Consider the following 15,242-nt stretch of genomic DNA (forward strand, 5'->3'; position numbering starts at 1 on the left):
ACAAGAGATTCCCAGAATGCTTTGGGGTGCCACAAGAGGTGGGGCCAAGACTTGTGTAACATTATACCTTTAGCATTCTGGGAAATGTGGAGTCTCTTGCCTGGGTTGCTCGGTTTAGAGGCTTGATGGGGGAGGGGCTATACAGAAATTGAGGGGGCCAGCTTTCTCCTTCCCACCCGAATTTCCTCTCCAGCCTTGCCCTGACTTCTCCATACCCTGAAAAGTGCCTCCAGGGGGAGCCTGGAACACTTCAGAAATCTAATAAGGCAATGATTGATTGATTGATTGATTGACTAAAGAATCAATGAATTCAAGCCTGAGGAGGTGGCGCTAGGATCCCTCAGGACCTCATGCTCATCAGTCTCCCCTCCCCCAACACACTATTTAAACCCAGCTGACCACCAGCCACACCCCGCCTGCTGCACATGCGCACAGGCTCTCGCCCACACTCCCAGGGACCTCCCCAGCCCCAGCAGTTTGGGAGCAGAAAGTCTCAGCTGCCACAGTAAGGAGCTCCGACCCGCCCCCAACACTGACTCCCTCCCCTCTCCCTCTCTTCCAACAAAGGTCCAAGAAGCACAGCAGAGACCCTTCCAGGAGCTGAGACCATTCACATAAGGTTCCCAGCATGCCCCGAGGCTGCCACAGTGGGGAGGAGCCAAGACCAGTGAGAAGTCAGGGAACCGGCATTCTGGGAAATGGAGTCCTGCACGGGGGTGGGCCGAGACTTCATGATGTCATGACAAAGGCATTCTGGGAAATGGAGTCCTCCTGCCTGGGCTCCTGGGCTTAGAGGCTTGGTGGGGGAGGGGTTATAAAGGAATTGTTCCCCACCCTGGGGGGCTGCAGCCTTCTCCCTCCACCCCCATTTCCCCTTCCAGCCAAGCCAGCTGATTATTCTGAGACCAGAGGCTGCTTCAGGTTGCAGCCTGACACACAGCAGGTGCCTAATCATTGTCTATTGATTGACTTAACTGACTGATCAATTCAAGAATCTCTGCTCCCCAGGGCCTGGGGCGGTAGTATTAGGATCCCACCTTCTTATAAAGAAGGAAACTGAGGCAGAGGACAGTCCAAGGCATAGGCCCAGGCCCAAAGCTCGCCTCCCGAAGGTTCACCTCCTCCAGAGATCTTTCTGAACATCCTGCTGCTCCTTTGAGGGGACCCAGCAAAGGAGGAGCCAACCCTGTCCTCACTTCAAGGAATTCCGTGACTCGGGGCTGCCCTCCTGGGGGAAGCCTGGCCAAGGCCCTTCCCCAGCCTTTCCCTCAGTTTCCTCTGTGTGGAGTGAAATGGGGGGTGGGGGGGCAGGGCTCATTCCCCCATGAATCACTCTTAATTAGCAAGAACTCCCCTCCTGAACGTTATGAGGCCAGGAAGGCAGGAGCAGCCATGGAGCCCCGGCTAAAGGCCCTGGAAGGGCTTCTCTCCATGGATGATTCTTCCTTTGCTGGCTTCAGGCCCTGGGACTGCTGCTCTGAATTCACTCTGCAGTCTCTAGAGCTCAGGAGGAGAGAATATACAGTCCTGGGCTGGGCATGGCCTGCCCTCCCCTGGGATGGGGGTGTTGGGGGGCCCCCCAGGCCCTTCCCTGAACGCCAGCCTCTCCTTCCAGGATTTGAGCCTGTCCAGGCTGAGCTGGGAGGCAGTCCTAAAGGGAGGCCTTCAGGGAGGTGGCTGGGCCTGCTCTCAGGGGAGGGGGGGGCAGCACCCTCTGGGGGGGGCCCTCTTAGGCCTGCCAGCCCCCAGGAGCCCAGGAGGAGCTCTTTCCTGCAGGTACCTCCCCACCCCCACCCCAATCCCCCCACCCTGCCCCCAGAAGCCTGGCTCCTGCCCTCTCTAGCAGGAAGGCCTTTCCCCCTCAGGCCTCCTTTCAGGCCTTCAGACTCCCCATTTCAGACCAGACCTCCCAGGGCAGGGGGCCACCCCCAGCAGGGGCTTCCTGGGCCTCCCCTCCTCCTCCCTGTCCCTGTCCCTCCCCAGCACTATCCCTGCCTTCTCCCAGCTCTCCCCTGCCATGTTCCCCTTCTTGTTTAAGCTTCACCTTCTGTGTCACAGTCAGGGCTGAGTGTAGGCTCCAGAAGACCCAGAAGGGTTCCCAAGTGTCCCAGGACACATTTGCACCCAGAACCTTTGCTCTCCAGGCCAGGCTCTATCCTTGGGCCATCTGGCTGCCCCTGGACTCAGCTTCTTCCCAGAGCTCTTCCCCAATATCCCTCCTGGTGCTTCCAGGCATTCCCCACCCTTGCTGCTGCCCAGGTGAGGGTCTCTATTTAACATACATTTATTTTTATTTATTATTTATTTTTTATTTATTTATTATTTAACATGGAAATTCTTGAACCCCTAAAACAACATTACCCAAAATTCTATTCTTTATTACCCAGAATGCTTTTCCCTTTGTGCATATTTGCATCTTCATGTTTTGGTTATAAGTACTCAGGTTCCACCTGTAAGGATAATTTAGGGTCTTGACCTAATCTAAGTTTGATTTTTGGTTGCCAGGGGATATCCCAAATAAAATACCCAAGTCAGTTTGGAAATCTATAGAGGGAAGGATCAAGGAGTAGAGAGAGGGAAAAGGGTATAGGATTTTACCCGCCTGGTCTGTGCCAGGGGGAGTTCAAAGTCCTCCACCACAAGGTTTCTGAAGATTAGAGCAGTGGTTCTTGACCTATGGGTTGTGTCCCCGGTGGCGGGGGTGGAATCATCAAAACACAGGGGTCACCTAAAGCCATCAGAAAATACATATTTCCAATGGCTTTAGCTGCTGAGAAATCACACTACTTTACAGCAAGATCTTGGAAAGAACAGGGACCCTGCTGCCTGCACATTGTACTAATATTAGTTACCTATAGCAGCCCTCCCCCTATGAGGGGAGATGGATTTACCCTGTTGCCTGGAGACCGGACTCAAACAGAGACCCAGAGAGAGCACCCGGGCACTGGCTCCAGAGGGGTTAAGAACGAGTCCTGGAGCGGTTAACTCCTGGAGCGGATAACAGAGCTGAACCGAGTAACCCCAGCAAAGTGAAGCCTCAGCTTGAGCTGGAGGGAGACGACAGGAAGAAGGCAGCGTCTGCAGATCCCCCTCCCCAATGTGAATCTTAAAATCTCTCAGACTTGTGAATGTTAAAAATTCTCAGACTCTTCCTTAGAACACTTGGTTAAGTGAAGTACACTTACAATGTACAAAGTACACTTACAAATACAATGAAGGTACTTATTCAGGAATGTATGTGAGAATTTTACATTACTCCACCCATACATAGACAGTGCCTTAGGGGAAGATAAAGTTGTAAACTCCTTAGTGAACAATGAAGGTACTTAACTCATACTTATAGTGAGGCCAAAACCTTAAGCTAGATATATTTTTAGATCTAATACAAAGGGGTGCTAAGTACCTATGAAGGTCAAATTAATTACTAAAAGGTCAAGCAACTTGCAAACTTGCAAGGGGAAAAGAGGTATGAACTTACTCAGAAGTTTTAGTCTACCTAGAGAAGTTGAGAACTAAAGAAGGTGTGAATTAGGAATGGTCAGTCCTGTGAAAACGACTACTGTGATTGGTAGATGTGAGAACTTAAGGGAGGTGACATAGGAGAAAATTCTCTTTAAAAGGAAAATCAGAAGGCCTCTGAAGAAGGGAAATGCAGCCTTGGAAGCTGAAGTGGAGCTTAGGAGCTGAACTTGTGGGTCTCTCGTAACACTAGAATCTTGCTTGGGACAAATCTTGTGATGAGTGGATTAAAGACTGACTGATTTCTCTCGGCTTTCGCCTAGGCTGGCCTAGCCCTTTTCTCATTATTTCCTCTTACTGTTTCTCTCCCTTTCCTTAATTCCTTTATTTTTATTAATTAAAATCTCCATAAAACCCAGTGGACTTCGGTATTTCATATTTGGGAATTTTTTCCCCATAGCAACCACTTTATTTTTTATTTAACGTAAGACACTGTCTTGAAACCATATTTTCGCGGTCACAGTTTAAGACAACCACTCTTTTATCTGTAACACCAGGCAGGGCTTACCTCCAACCCTAGCGCTCAGGCTGCCTCCTGCTGGATTAATATTTGTCAACATATATTATGATTAATCACTATGTTTAAATTATGTTTGATTTGTAGCAATGAGAATACATAATGCATATCAGGTATTTGCATTCTGAATCATAACTGTAGCAAAATTACAGTTTTGAAGTAGCCACCAAAATAATTTTTTGGTTTGGGGTCACCGCAACATGAGGAACTGTATTGCGGGGTCATGGCATTAGAAGGTTGAGAACCACTGGATTAGAGGCTTCTAAGTGGATAGTGTTTGGAAGGTAAAGGAGGAAAAATCAGCCTAAACTCTGAGAGAGCTCAGAGAAGATGCCTCACCTGAACTAGGTTACTAGGCTTCCTCCAGTATGATATCAAGGGAAACTCACTGCTAAACCAGACAATATCTGCCGCCACACCAAGATGCCAATACACTCAGCAAGCTGCCACCATCCACCTCTCTGCCGAAAAAGAGGCCGGAGAGAGGAAGTGATGTGAAATATATAAACGGTTTTACATCACTTTCCTGCATCTCACCTGTACCAATGGTAGCTTAAGCTTGACTTAGGACAGCCTAGGGGTCTGTTAGCTGTTTCTGATTTGTCATTTGCTAGTACATTTCTATCATAGGCCATCCTCCTAGATACTTAATCCTTAAGTATGGGTGTAGACATTCCTGATTTTGTTAGACTAAGTAAGGTGGAGTAATCTAAAGTTCACATACCTCACTCTTTTTTTTTTTGCCTCTTCTCTTAGGATCCAGCTGGGTTTCGGTAGTTCTTTTATATTAGTTATTTTTAATAAAACTTTTAAAAATATAATAGTTATTGAATATTAATTTTAAAACCCACATGATGGCTTACCATGAAGAGATAGAATTCTCAAATATTTTGAGCAGATAGCCTTGCAGTAAAGATAGAAAGTTTATCTGGTCTCTGCCCATCACAAGGGCCCAGTGGCCGGGTCTCCCTGTGCTACTGCCTGCCCACTCTATCCTTACAAACCTTAACTTCGCCTTCAAATTATAAAAGATCAAAGGCTGCTGGTTGAGTCTCAACAAGAATCAAGTTAGGACTCGCAGTCTGAGTCCCAACCAAAGACAAGGTTTTTCTTTAGTCTTCTCAGAGTTAAATAATCTATAAAATCACAATAGATATTCAATAGTGTTTTCCAAGTTGGGAAAGGAAAACACTGAGCTCTTTCAGATCTTTCCCTCAGACAGAGAGGCAAAGATGTTACCTAATCCAGCTCTAAGAGAGAGTCTCTGACACTGTGTCTGCTAACAGCCAAAGAGAGTAATTGACACAGAAAAACGGTTGTAACTGTCACAGCTGAAATTAACAAGCTCTCTCAGCTCTGCTTCAAACTCCAGCTCTTTTCTCAAGCATCCACTTTACTTCTTATCTCTAAACTAATAAAACAATACTTATTTTCTAATATCTTTACAAAAACCAAACTGAAATATTTTGACAAAATTCTGAAAGTCTTAAATAATCTCAACATGCAGAGTGGAGATTTCTTCCCTGTGCTTCTATCAGAAACTTCAGAGCTCTGACAAAAGAAATGCAAATGAATGAAAATACTGGGGGAGGGGAGAAAACCTTAAAAGAGATCTGGAAGTTTAGTGATGTTAACATTTTGAGTTTATTCCCCTCCTTTATAGTGAACATGTCTATGGGGATTGGAGAAAAGGATTTTTTACTTCACTACCTATGATATTGCTAATTGCTTTTAAATTTTTTAAATTTCATCTGTATTAATCTAATCAATATCTTTCTGTTATACTGAATCATTTTAAGCTATGTTTTGCCTATATTGATCTTTATTTTGTACCTTTGCTGAAGAACAAAATATCATTGTAAAAGCTCATGAACCTCTTGACCAAACCCTTGTCACTAAAGCCATCAAAATCATGTTGCCTTAAAAGACTTTTCTGCCTTTTTTGCCTTTGTTAATTGTCACATACTTAGATGATGAATGGACTTCATCAAAACTAGTTAGAACTTGTATACAACCTTTAGAGAATTAATGAGCTAAATATTTAAAGTAATTTTAATGGTCTTTAGAAAGAATTTTTAGATAACTAGTGGTTTCTGAATGTATGGTTTTATTAAATATATAAAAGTTCCTGCCAACAGTGTTTATATAAATCAGAAAGCCAAAAAGACCTTCTTCATAACTCTTCAGTTTAATTTACTTCCACCAGAACAATCTAGATTTCTTGGTGATGTTCTAGACCCCAAATAAGTATTCCTCAACAATACAGAGGTTTGTGTTTTGTCTAGACTCTTCTGCCAAATTCTGAAATAATGGCAGTAATAGACTTTGTTAAAAATATCTTTGTAAAGGTTGAAAAATTGCTACACCTGTAAAAATTGTGACAAATATCCATTAGTTCATAAGGTTTTTTTAAATGAAATTAGAAGGGGTTGAAGGGAAGTTATTGTCTAAACTTGGTGGCACAATCAGTGTTTAACATCTGGAACAGAGCTGATGCCCAGGATAACAAGAAGGCATCAAGAGCAGTTCTGGTGGTCATGGTAGGGGAGAGATGTGGCCCACCTTTTAGAAGACAGGAGAATAGGGATGGTGGAGTGTGGGATAATTGAGATAAAGCCAGAGGGGATAATGGATAAAATTTAGGGGAGCCTTTGGAAGCCTATCTGAGTGCCAAGAGACCAGTGTGCCTATTGCTGGAAAAAGTCCATTGCAAGAGGGAATGTCCTCATTGATTGGAAGGCCACAGAGCTACCCCTCAACTACTTGGTTGACAGGACAGGGGCTCACCCAGCCCCTTGGGAGCCCATGGTTCAGTTAACAGTTGGGGGAAAGCTGGTGGATTCTTATGGAAATAATCAACTTACCTTAATCTCTATATCTCTACTTATGTTTGTCATATAATTAAAACCTGCTCCCCAGAACTCCAATTCCCAGCATCCCACTTTCATTCTCACATTACATCCTTACGTTTTGGAGATAAAGTTTGTTTCTCATCCTTTACTTTTTTAATACATTGTCACCAATATTATATCTTGAGTTGGAAATTTATTTATAAATATTTATAAATAGAGAGAAAACAATAAAGAATATGTGAGGGAGATAGAGAAGTTATCTATCCTATCAACCTAAATGTTTTTCTCCAGGTCTGCTTATTCCAGGCAGAAATGAATTACCTCTCAAGCAGGAAGGCTGGTAGTTTCTTTTGTAGTTTCTGATTATGCTAATGATCTGTTAGGGATATTAGTCTCCCAAAGGATCACAGGGGGGGACAGTGAAAGGAAATTCTTGATCCTCTTTGCCTATTATGAGTTTACACTTGTAAAAAAGGAATCCTTCATTCTCTTTGGCTAGTTGGAATTAATACTTTGATTAACAAAATCTTAAGTATAGTTATAAGGAAGAGATAAGTTTGGTAGGTTTTGCAGAGGACACAGTGGCAGGAGGCCAAAAAGGAAATGATTCTGAAATTCTGCAGGAAGGGTTAAGCTGTGACTGAGAGTCTGTTGGGTCTGGTGGTCTCTCTCTGGAGGTATCTGGGGAGTGTGGCTCCTTATCCTGAGTGCTTACTCCTGTTTCCTATCCTACCTACTGTCTTGTGTGCTGTATTTCCTTGGAGAACTTGGTGATCCTAAAACACCTCTCTGCAGTGATTATAAGACCAGGTCTAGGCCCTTTTTTATCTGGGACCTTCCCTGGGCCCTGCTAAGCTCATAATAGACCATTACCTTACATACTAACAAAGGGGGGGTGAGGTGGTAGTGCAGAATTAGCTAAGTGCAGGGAATGGGAATTTACGTGAATGAGGAAAGATTAGAGTAGTCCAAAATCTCTTTGAAGACATTTAGACCTATGGGGGGAGGGGAGAAGGGAGTTACTTAGTGGGATTAACCTTATGGTTTTCCTGATTCCCTTTAACCTTTTCCTATTAAATTAAATATTTCCCAGTTACTGAATGGTCTGTGTGTTGATCTCAGACCAGGCTCTTCCCTGGTTTGAGTTCTGTTGACTTTCCACCTACAGTTAACAACCCGATACTGGCCCAAAACAATTCATCCATCCCCAAAACCACTACTAAAACAGTACCCCTACTTCAGCTAGATGGAGGAGCTCACAAACCACTTGGAGAATTCATACCCTTTCAATTCAATTATCCAGGAAATGAGAACTGACACCTCAGAAACTCAGGAATCAGTTTTGATGAGAATTCACCTCTCCAGAAGGTGAGATTTAGAAATTTCACACCCATAGCTGTGAATCTCCTTTGATGAAGTGATAAGTTGATCCCACAGACACTGTCCCCTGGGCAGTGCTAAACAATTTAGAAAACTGTGATTGATTCCTGTGAAGAGGGTCAGGGACAAGAAGTCACCAAAAACAAACAAACAAACAAACAAGCTCTAGAACTCCCTCAGTGGAGATTGTCATTGAGAAGATAGTCTGAGGAGATTGTCTTCTGGAGATAGTCTTATGACTGGGGAGAGTTTTGGAGGGAGCTTTGCTGGATACTGCAGCTTGAATCGTGGGTTTAGAGCTTGGCTTCTACTTGGACTCTGATTCTTGGATTCATTTGTTGGGTGGTTGAAAGGCTGACTCCTAGTATCTGGAGAGACTAGCTTCCATCTTTGAGGAGGCTGGCTGGTTACAGATTGTATAATTAGAATATTCTCCCCAGAACTCCAGAGTGAAAAGGAAAGTGGGATGCTGGGAACTGGAGTTCTGGGGAGCAGATTCTAATCATAAAATGTCTAACATGTCTCTTGTAAAAAACATCTCACAGAATTCATATTTTTAATCCACTGTTATAGACAAAAGAGTAGTTGACATAAACTGTGACTGCAAAAATATGGTTTCAAGACTTTGAATTGCCAAAACTGTTAAGATAATTTTTAGTGTCTTGGTTTTATATAAAAAATAAGTGGTCACCAAGGGAAAATTCCCAAATATTAAATATACCCAAGTCAGCTGGGTTTTTTGGAGATTTTAATTAATATAAATGAAGGAATTAAGGAAAGGGAGAGAGACAGAGTAAGAGGAATAATAGGAAAGGGCCTAGGCCATTGGCCTAGGCCTGAGCTTTAAGAGAGATGAGTCAGTTTTTAATCACTCACCACAAGATTTTGTCCCAGGCAAAACTCTAGTGTTCAGAGAGATCCTCCAGTTCAGCTCCTGAGCTCAACTAAGTTCAGACACCGAGAGAGCTCCAATTCAGCTTCCTAAGCTGAACTAAGTCCAGAGGCCTCCAACCTCCTTTTAAAGAGAATTTTCTCCTATGTCACCTCCCCTAAATTTTCACATCAATCACAGTAGACGTTTTCCAAAGGACTGACCATTCTTAATTCACATCTTGTTATCACCTTCTCTGGGTAGACTAAAACTTCTGAGTATTTCACACCTCTTTGCCAAGGTTGTCCCTTGCAAGTTGCCTGACCTTGTAGTGATAAATTTGACCTTCATAGGTACTTAGCACCCTTTTGTATTAGATCTAAAAATAGACCTAGCTTAAGGGCTTTTGCCTCACTATAAGTATGAGTTAAGTACTTTTCATTGTTCAGTAAGGAGTTTTACAACTTTATCTTCCCTTAAGGTATGCCTAAGTATGGGTGGAGTAATTTTAAAGTTCCCAATACATTCCTGATCAAGTACCTCCATTGTTTAAATGGGGAATAGCCTTAACCAAATGTTCTAAGGTAGAGTCTGAGAAGAAGTTTAAGATTCACAATCCCCTCTGATGATCATTGGGAGACTAGTCTCCCCATTTAACATAATAATCTTGTAGTCCTAAACGCACTTCAAACTATAGATTCATACAATATTCAATTTTCTAAGAAAAATTTGAGTAGTGAGGACGTAATAGAAAGAAAGAAAGCAAAACCAATGTTTTGCTAGGCACATTGACAGAAAGCCAAATTAGGGGCAGTCCCTTTTGGCATAAATGTGTACATTTACAATAAATGTTCAATCAAACTTCCGTTCAATCAACCATATCCAAAGTTCATTCTTGATCTTCTTGCTGTTGTGTAGGTTTTCTGGCATCTTTCTGCAATAGTTCATTCTCTGGATTTAGTAGTTAGCAAGCTTCTTCCTTGAAGATCTTTTCTTGAACAAAATAAAAATCTTGGATTTTTATAAAAATACAATCTCAAACAAAAAATCAAAATTCTTGGATTTTAAATTAAAATACAATCCACCCCCTGAAATAGGTGTTAAAAAACATCCAGTTCAGTTCAGGATGCAATGTTGAGTTATGGGGGTGTATGAATCAATTAGCAAAAGAAGAGAAAAACACAACCAAAAAATAAGGAAAAAAATTCAAAATAGGCCCTTGTGTAGGTCCAATTTAAAGTAATTTCTATCCCATAAGTCTGTAGGACAGAATGCAGTAATATTTCATTTACCCGTTTGCAGCCAAGACTACAGGAAGTTGCCATAATACAAGAAAGAAAAAGAGCTAGAATTCTATTTTGATAGAGAAATGTCATTCCCTGGTCTGATTTTTTTTTCATTCTTAGGGATATAGGGAGCCAGTATGATTGTCAAATTCTGTACTTGTCTGAGTACTTCACAAAAAGTGTAGATACAAGGAAGTCCTATGACTTAACATATGTCAAGCGTCGCAACCTCGAGTCTACATTAGTATTTCCTGTGTGCTCTTTTTGTCCCAATTCAAGTTAAGTCTGTGCTCCTTGTTTTTATCCCATTTCCTAGAATCAGACACAAACATTAATCACAGTCCCATAAAATTTTATCAATAAGTGGCAGGTTCCCATAGTTTAAAGCTTTTGGGTATGCATTGATATTATAGCAAGAATATATATTTATATATATATTAAACCTATATTACTGCAATAAGATTCACACCACTCTGCTATCTATTTCCATTTTATGGGTAAGTTCATCTCATTTACAATTGCAGTTATGATTACCATCTCTGTATTCCCCTTCACATTGTTTCCCTCTTTTAATCCTACACTTTCTCCTTTCACTGTATATCCACATGGTTCCCTTTTAATCATACCACCATTTCCCCTCTCTTATATTATTTCCCTGCCTACACCCTATGAAGATAGAATTATCTCTCTGTCTATTTTGATGAAATCTATCAACAACCTTTAACTCAATCAATCAAGAACTCAAAACACCCCTACTTAACTCTTTAGTAAGAGAGTTCTCAAGCCAAAAATTCTTACTTCCAAAGGGGACTGCCCAGCCCTGGGTAGGACTAAGCAAATTGAAAAACTGCCATTGGTTTCCGTAAAGAAAAAGGGGGAGAGATAGGAAATGAAGCATAAGAGAAGAGTCCAGCATGGGCCTTGGACCATTCTTTTCCTGGCATTTGGAGTGATTGCTTCCAGAGATTCCTGCCTTGGCTTTGGAAGAGACTCTTTCCCTGGATCCTGTGTCAGCTTGCTGGGTGAGTGGATTGGGCTGTAGAGGAGGCTACAATGGTGGACTTCTGGCTGAAGATTCCACTCAGAGATCCAGACCTGAGGAAACATTCTGCTGGGGAGCTGAATCAGACTTCACTTCACCAGAGAAGCTCTTAGGGCTGGTGGGCTTGTAAACAATCTCTTTATCTACATTTCCCTCTTTCACTCTTTCCACCTCTTTGTAAATAATGATGCTAAAAGTCATTTTGAATTAAGCTATACCAGGGGTCCCCAAACGTTTTACACAGGGGGCCAGTTGACTGTCCCTCAGACTGTTGGAAGGCCAGACTATAAAAAAACTATGAACAAATCTGTATACCTCTGTCTGGGATAGTGGAGGCTGCAGCGCTGGCTATGATGGGCCTGTCAAACCTTGCACAGGCCCATCACTGCCACCACTATACTGGGCAGCAGTATACAGAATCTAGATTCAAAAGGAAGAATGTAGTGAGACCAAGGAGAGCAGACAGCTTCTTGTTTGTAAATCCTCTACTCTGAACAGTTCCTGGTAGTCCCCACTGCCCTACCTGCCCTATCTCTGAAGTCCTGAGATCACTGATGTCCTCTAGTGGCCACCAAGGCCAGGACCCATCTCTAGCCCTGCCCTCTATTATCCACAATGCCACTGCCACCAGAATGAGTCCTCTTCAGCCTAGACTCTTCCCAGGCATCTAAACCACCCCAGGGTTTGATATTCTACATGGGCAGCCACCAACAAGTCTATTATCAGAAGAAAATTTACAAATGTTAGGGAGAAAGCTTCTACTGAATGTTGGTGGCCAGATGTAGAAACTTTGGTGATGAGAGAAAGGGAATGAAGGAAAGGGAGCGTGGACTGTAACAGTGACTACAGCAGAGAAGGAAAAGGAATCACAGTAAGAAATAGAGAACACTTGGGATTTATTAGAATCTCTTCCTCCCTAATATCTGATTCCTCCTGCTCCCCAAGTGCCACTTGCTCTTCCTGGGCTGCCACGGGCAAGGTCCAACCTCACTCACTCAGTGCCACTGAGGTGGAGTAAAAACGGAGATTAGAACAAGAGAGGGGAGATTTGATCCCATGATTTGATTAGATTTTAATTAGGATTGATTTTTAAGATTGATATATAGGATCCTAAGAGGATGCTCTCAGCGGGGCGAGGATCCTGGGAACTCTCAGCATGTGTCTCACGCTGTGTGGGAGACGTCTCTGGCACGACATAGCTCGGGTGCTCACATGGTTGGGATTTGACTAATCGGCCTGAGTTTTCTAACCTGAGCCTACCGAGGGCAGATCTCTGGTGGTGCTGAGGAGAACCTGTGCTGAGGAAGGTCTCAGCACGCTGGATGGGTACGTGTGCTCTGGTGAAACTGGTCATTCCCTTCACCATCACGTATCTGAGTCAGACCCAGGACAAAGCTGGAAACAAGACTGAAGAGAAATGTCCCTCGAGGCTCACCAGACCCCTCAGTGTACTTAGATATTATTGGGGTGCCCAGAGAAGTCCTGGATGAGTTCAAGGCTAGAAATGAGATCCCTGCGTGTGGAATCCCTTTTTCTGGCAGGTAACCCTAAACAAGAATGTGAATCATCAGTTAATTCAGAGGCAAATCCTGCTCCATGGACTGAGGAGGACAATGTCGTTCCAGTCATAATCAGTGTCTGTATCTTGGACTTACACCTTGCTCCGCCCCCTGCTTTATTATTCTGATTCCAAGAACGGTAGAGGGGATGCATATTGTAGTTCAGAAACCCCATCCTGACCAGAAGGTCCCCAATGATGATTTTAAGACAGCAAAAAAAATGCAAGATGAGACCCAGAAAGATACTGCAGCAGACGCAATGCTTCATGGGAGAGAAGGCCTTCAGGAAGGGGAATAATGCAAATTTGAGGGAGGATGGTGTGGGATGACATTGTGCATTATTCCCCAACATACCTAGATTAGTGTTAGTCATCCTAGATGGGCAGCTTCCTAGAGAAACAGTGAAGTTCGGTGCCCTCCACTAGGAGCTGCCAATCTCTGCTTTTGAGAGAAGAAACCCCTCCCGGAGCAGCTTCATGTATGCGTGTCAGTGTAGATCCTCGATGTTCCCTCCAGTGTGGATAAAAGCCCCCTTTTCTGTTCCCGAGGGAAGCCGTTTGGGGGTGACCTGGTGGGAGAGAGAAACCTCCACACGTACAAGTTATGACCGTCACGGCCTCAGCGATGCTCTAACAGGAAAACACTTCCGAGTGTTCCAGCCCGACTTGTTCGTCTGATCAATCCTTGGACAGGCCTGAAAACCTGACCGGACTAAGAAGTGGGAACTTCAGGCTCCTCCCAAAGGCTGGAAACGTTAGAGGACACTCGGCGTGCTGGGAAAGCCCAAGGAGGACAGAAGGAGGAGGCAGAACCAGATGCAGAGGATGGGAAGGTGGAGCCACACTGGGGGGATCCCTGTGACCTGAGTCACTTTGAGCCCCCCAACGTGGAGCTTCCCTCCCTCTGTCTCTCCCTGTCTCTCTGTCTGTCTCTCTGTCTCTGTCTCCCTCCTCAACCTCCCTCAGCAAACCTTGTCAGGATGCTGTCTAGACCCAGGCAGTTTTCATCACTCTGTCGTCTGTAAACCTCAAAAAAAAACCTATACAAGGTCTATTTTGAATTTTTCTTATGTTTTTGATTATTTTTCTATTCTTTTGATAATTGACACATACACCCCCATAACTGAACATTGCATTCTGAGCTAAACTTGATATTTTTTTTTAAATACTTACTTCAGGGGGGATTGTTTTTTAATTTAAAATCTAAAAATTTTTGAATTTTTTTTGTTTGAGATTGTATTTTTATAAAAATCCAAGACTTTTGTTTAAGATTTTACTGTTATAAAAAATTCAAAGACTTTGATTTTGTTTGAGAAAAGATCTTCAAGAAAGAAGCTTGAAACTTTTATATCCAGAGAATGAACTGTTGCAGAAAGATGCCAAAAACCTACACTTCATCAAGAAGATCAAGAATGAACTTTGGATGTGAGTGATTGGACTGAACTTTTGATTGAACATTTATTGTAACATTTATGCCAAAAGGGACTGCCCCTAATTTGGCTTTCTGTCAATGCGCCTAGCAAACATTGGTTTTGCTTTCTTTTCTTTTCTATTTCCTCTCTCACTATTCTAATTTCTCTTAGAAAATTGAATATTGTGTATATCTTTAGTTAGAAGTGAATTTAGAACTACAAAATGATTATGTTAAATGATCAATGGGGAGACTAGTCTCCCAATGATCATCAGGGGGGATTGTAAACCTCAAATTTCCTTAGACTTATAATTGTTGAAAATTTCACCATTGGGATATTTCATACTTGGAAAATTTCTTACTGATAGTCTATTGGAATGGGAACTCCATTGGCATGGGAGGTTCCTTCTCTTCCCTTCTTAAGATTAGTTTAGGACAGAAACCCTTTGCTGAACAATGGAAAGGACTTTGACCTATGCTTAAGCATAGAACAGGAATTTCTTTGAGTCTTGATTGATTTTAGAATTGATACAATGGAGATACTCCACCCTATTCAGTCCTAATAGGATTGAGTAAGGGCTGCAGCCTAGATCAAAATTTAATTATTCCAATCTCTACCATACTCAAGTTAACAGGATTTAGAAAGGGCTGTAACAAAGGAGTAAAGATTTAATCATTTGAAAAATATGACCTTCAACAGACATGTGCAAAAGCCAGAAACCTCTGGGCGGTCCTGGGTTAAGCTAGAGCCTCCATTGGCACAGGGAAATTGATGAACAGGGATTGGTAGATGTGAGGACTGAGGG

This window comes from Monodelphis domestica, chromosome 3 (genome assembly GCF_027887165.1).
Source record: "Monodelphis domestica isolate mMonDom1 chromosome 3, mMonDom1.pri, whole genome shotgun sequence".
In the NCBI taxonomy this organism is placed as follows: Eukaryota; Metazoa; Chordata; class Mammalia; order Didelphimorphia; family Didelphidae; genus Monodelphis; species Monodelphis domestica.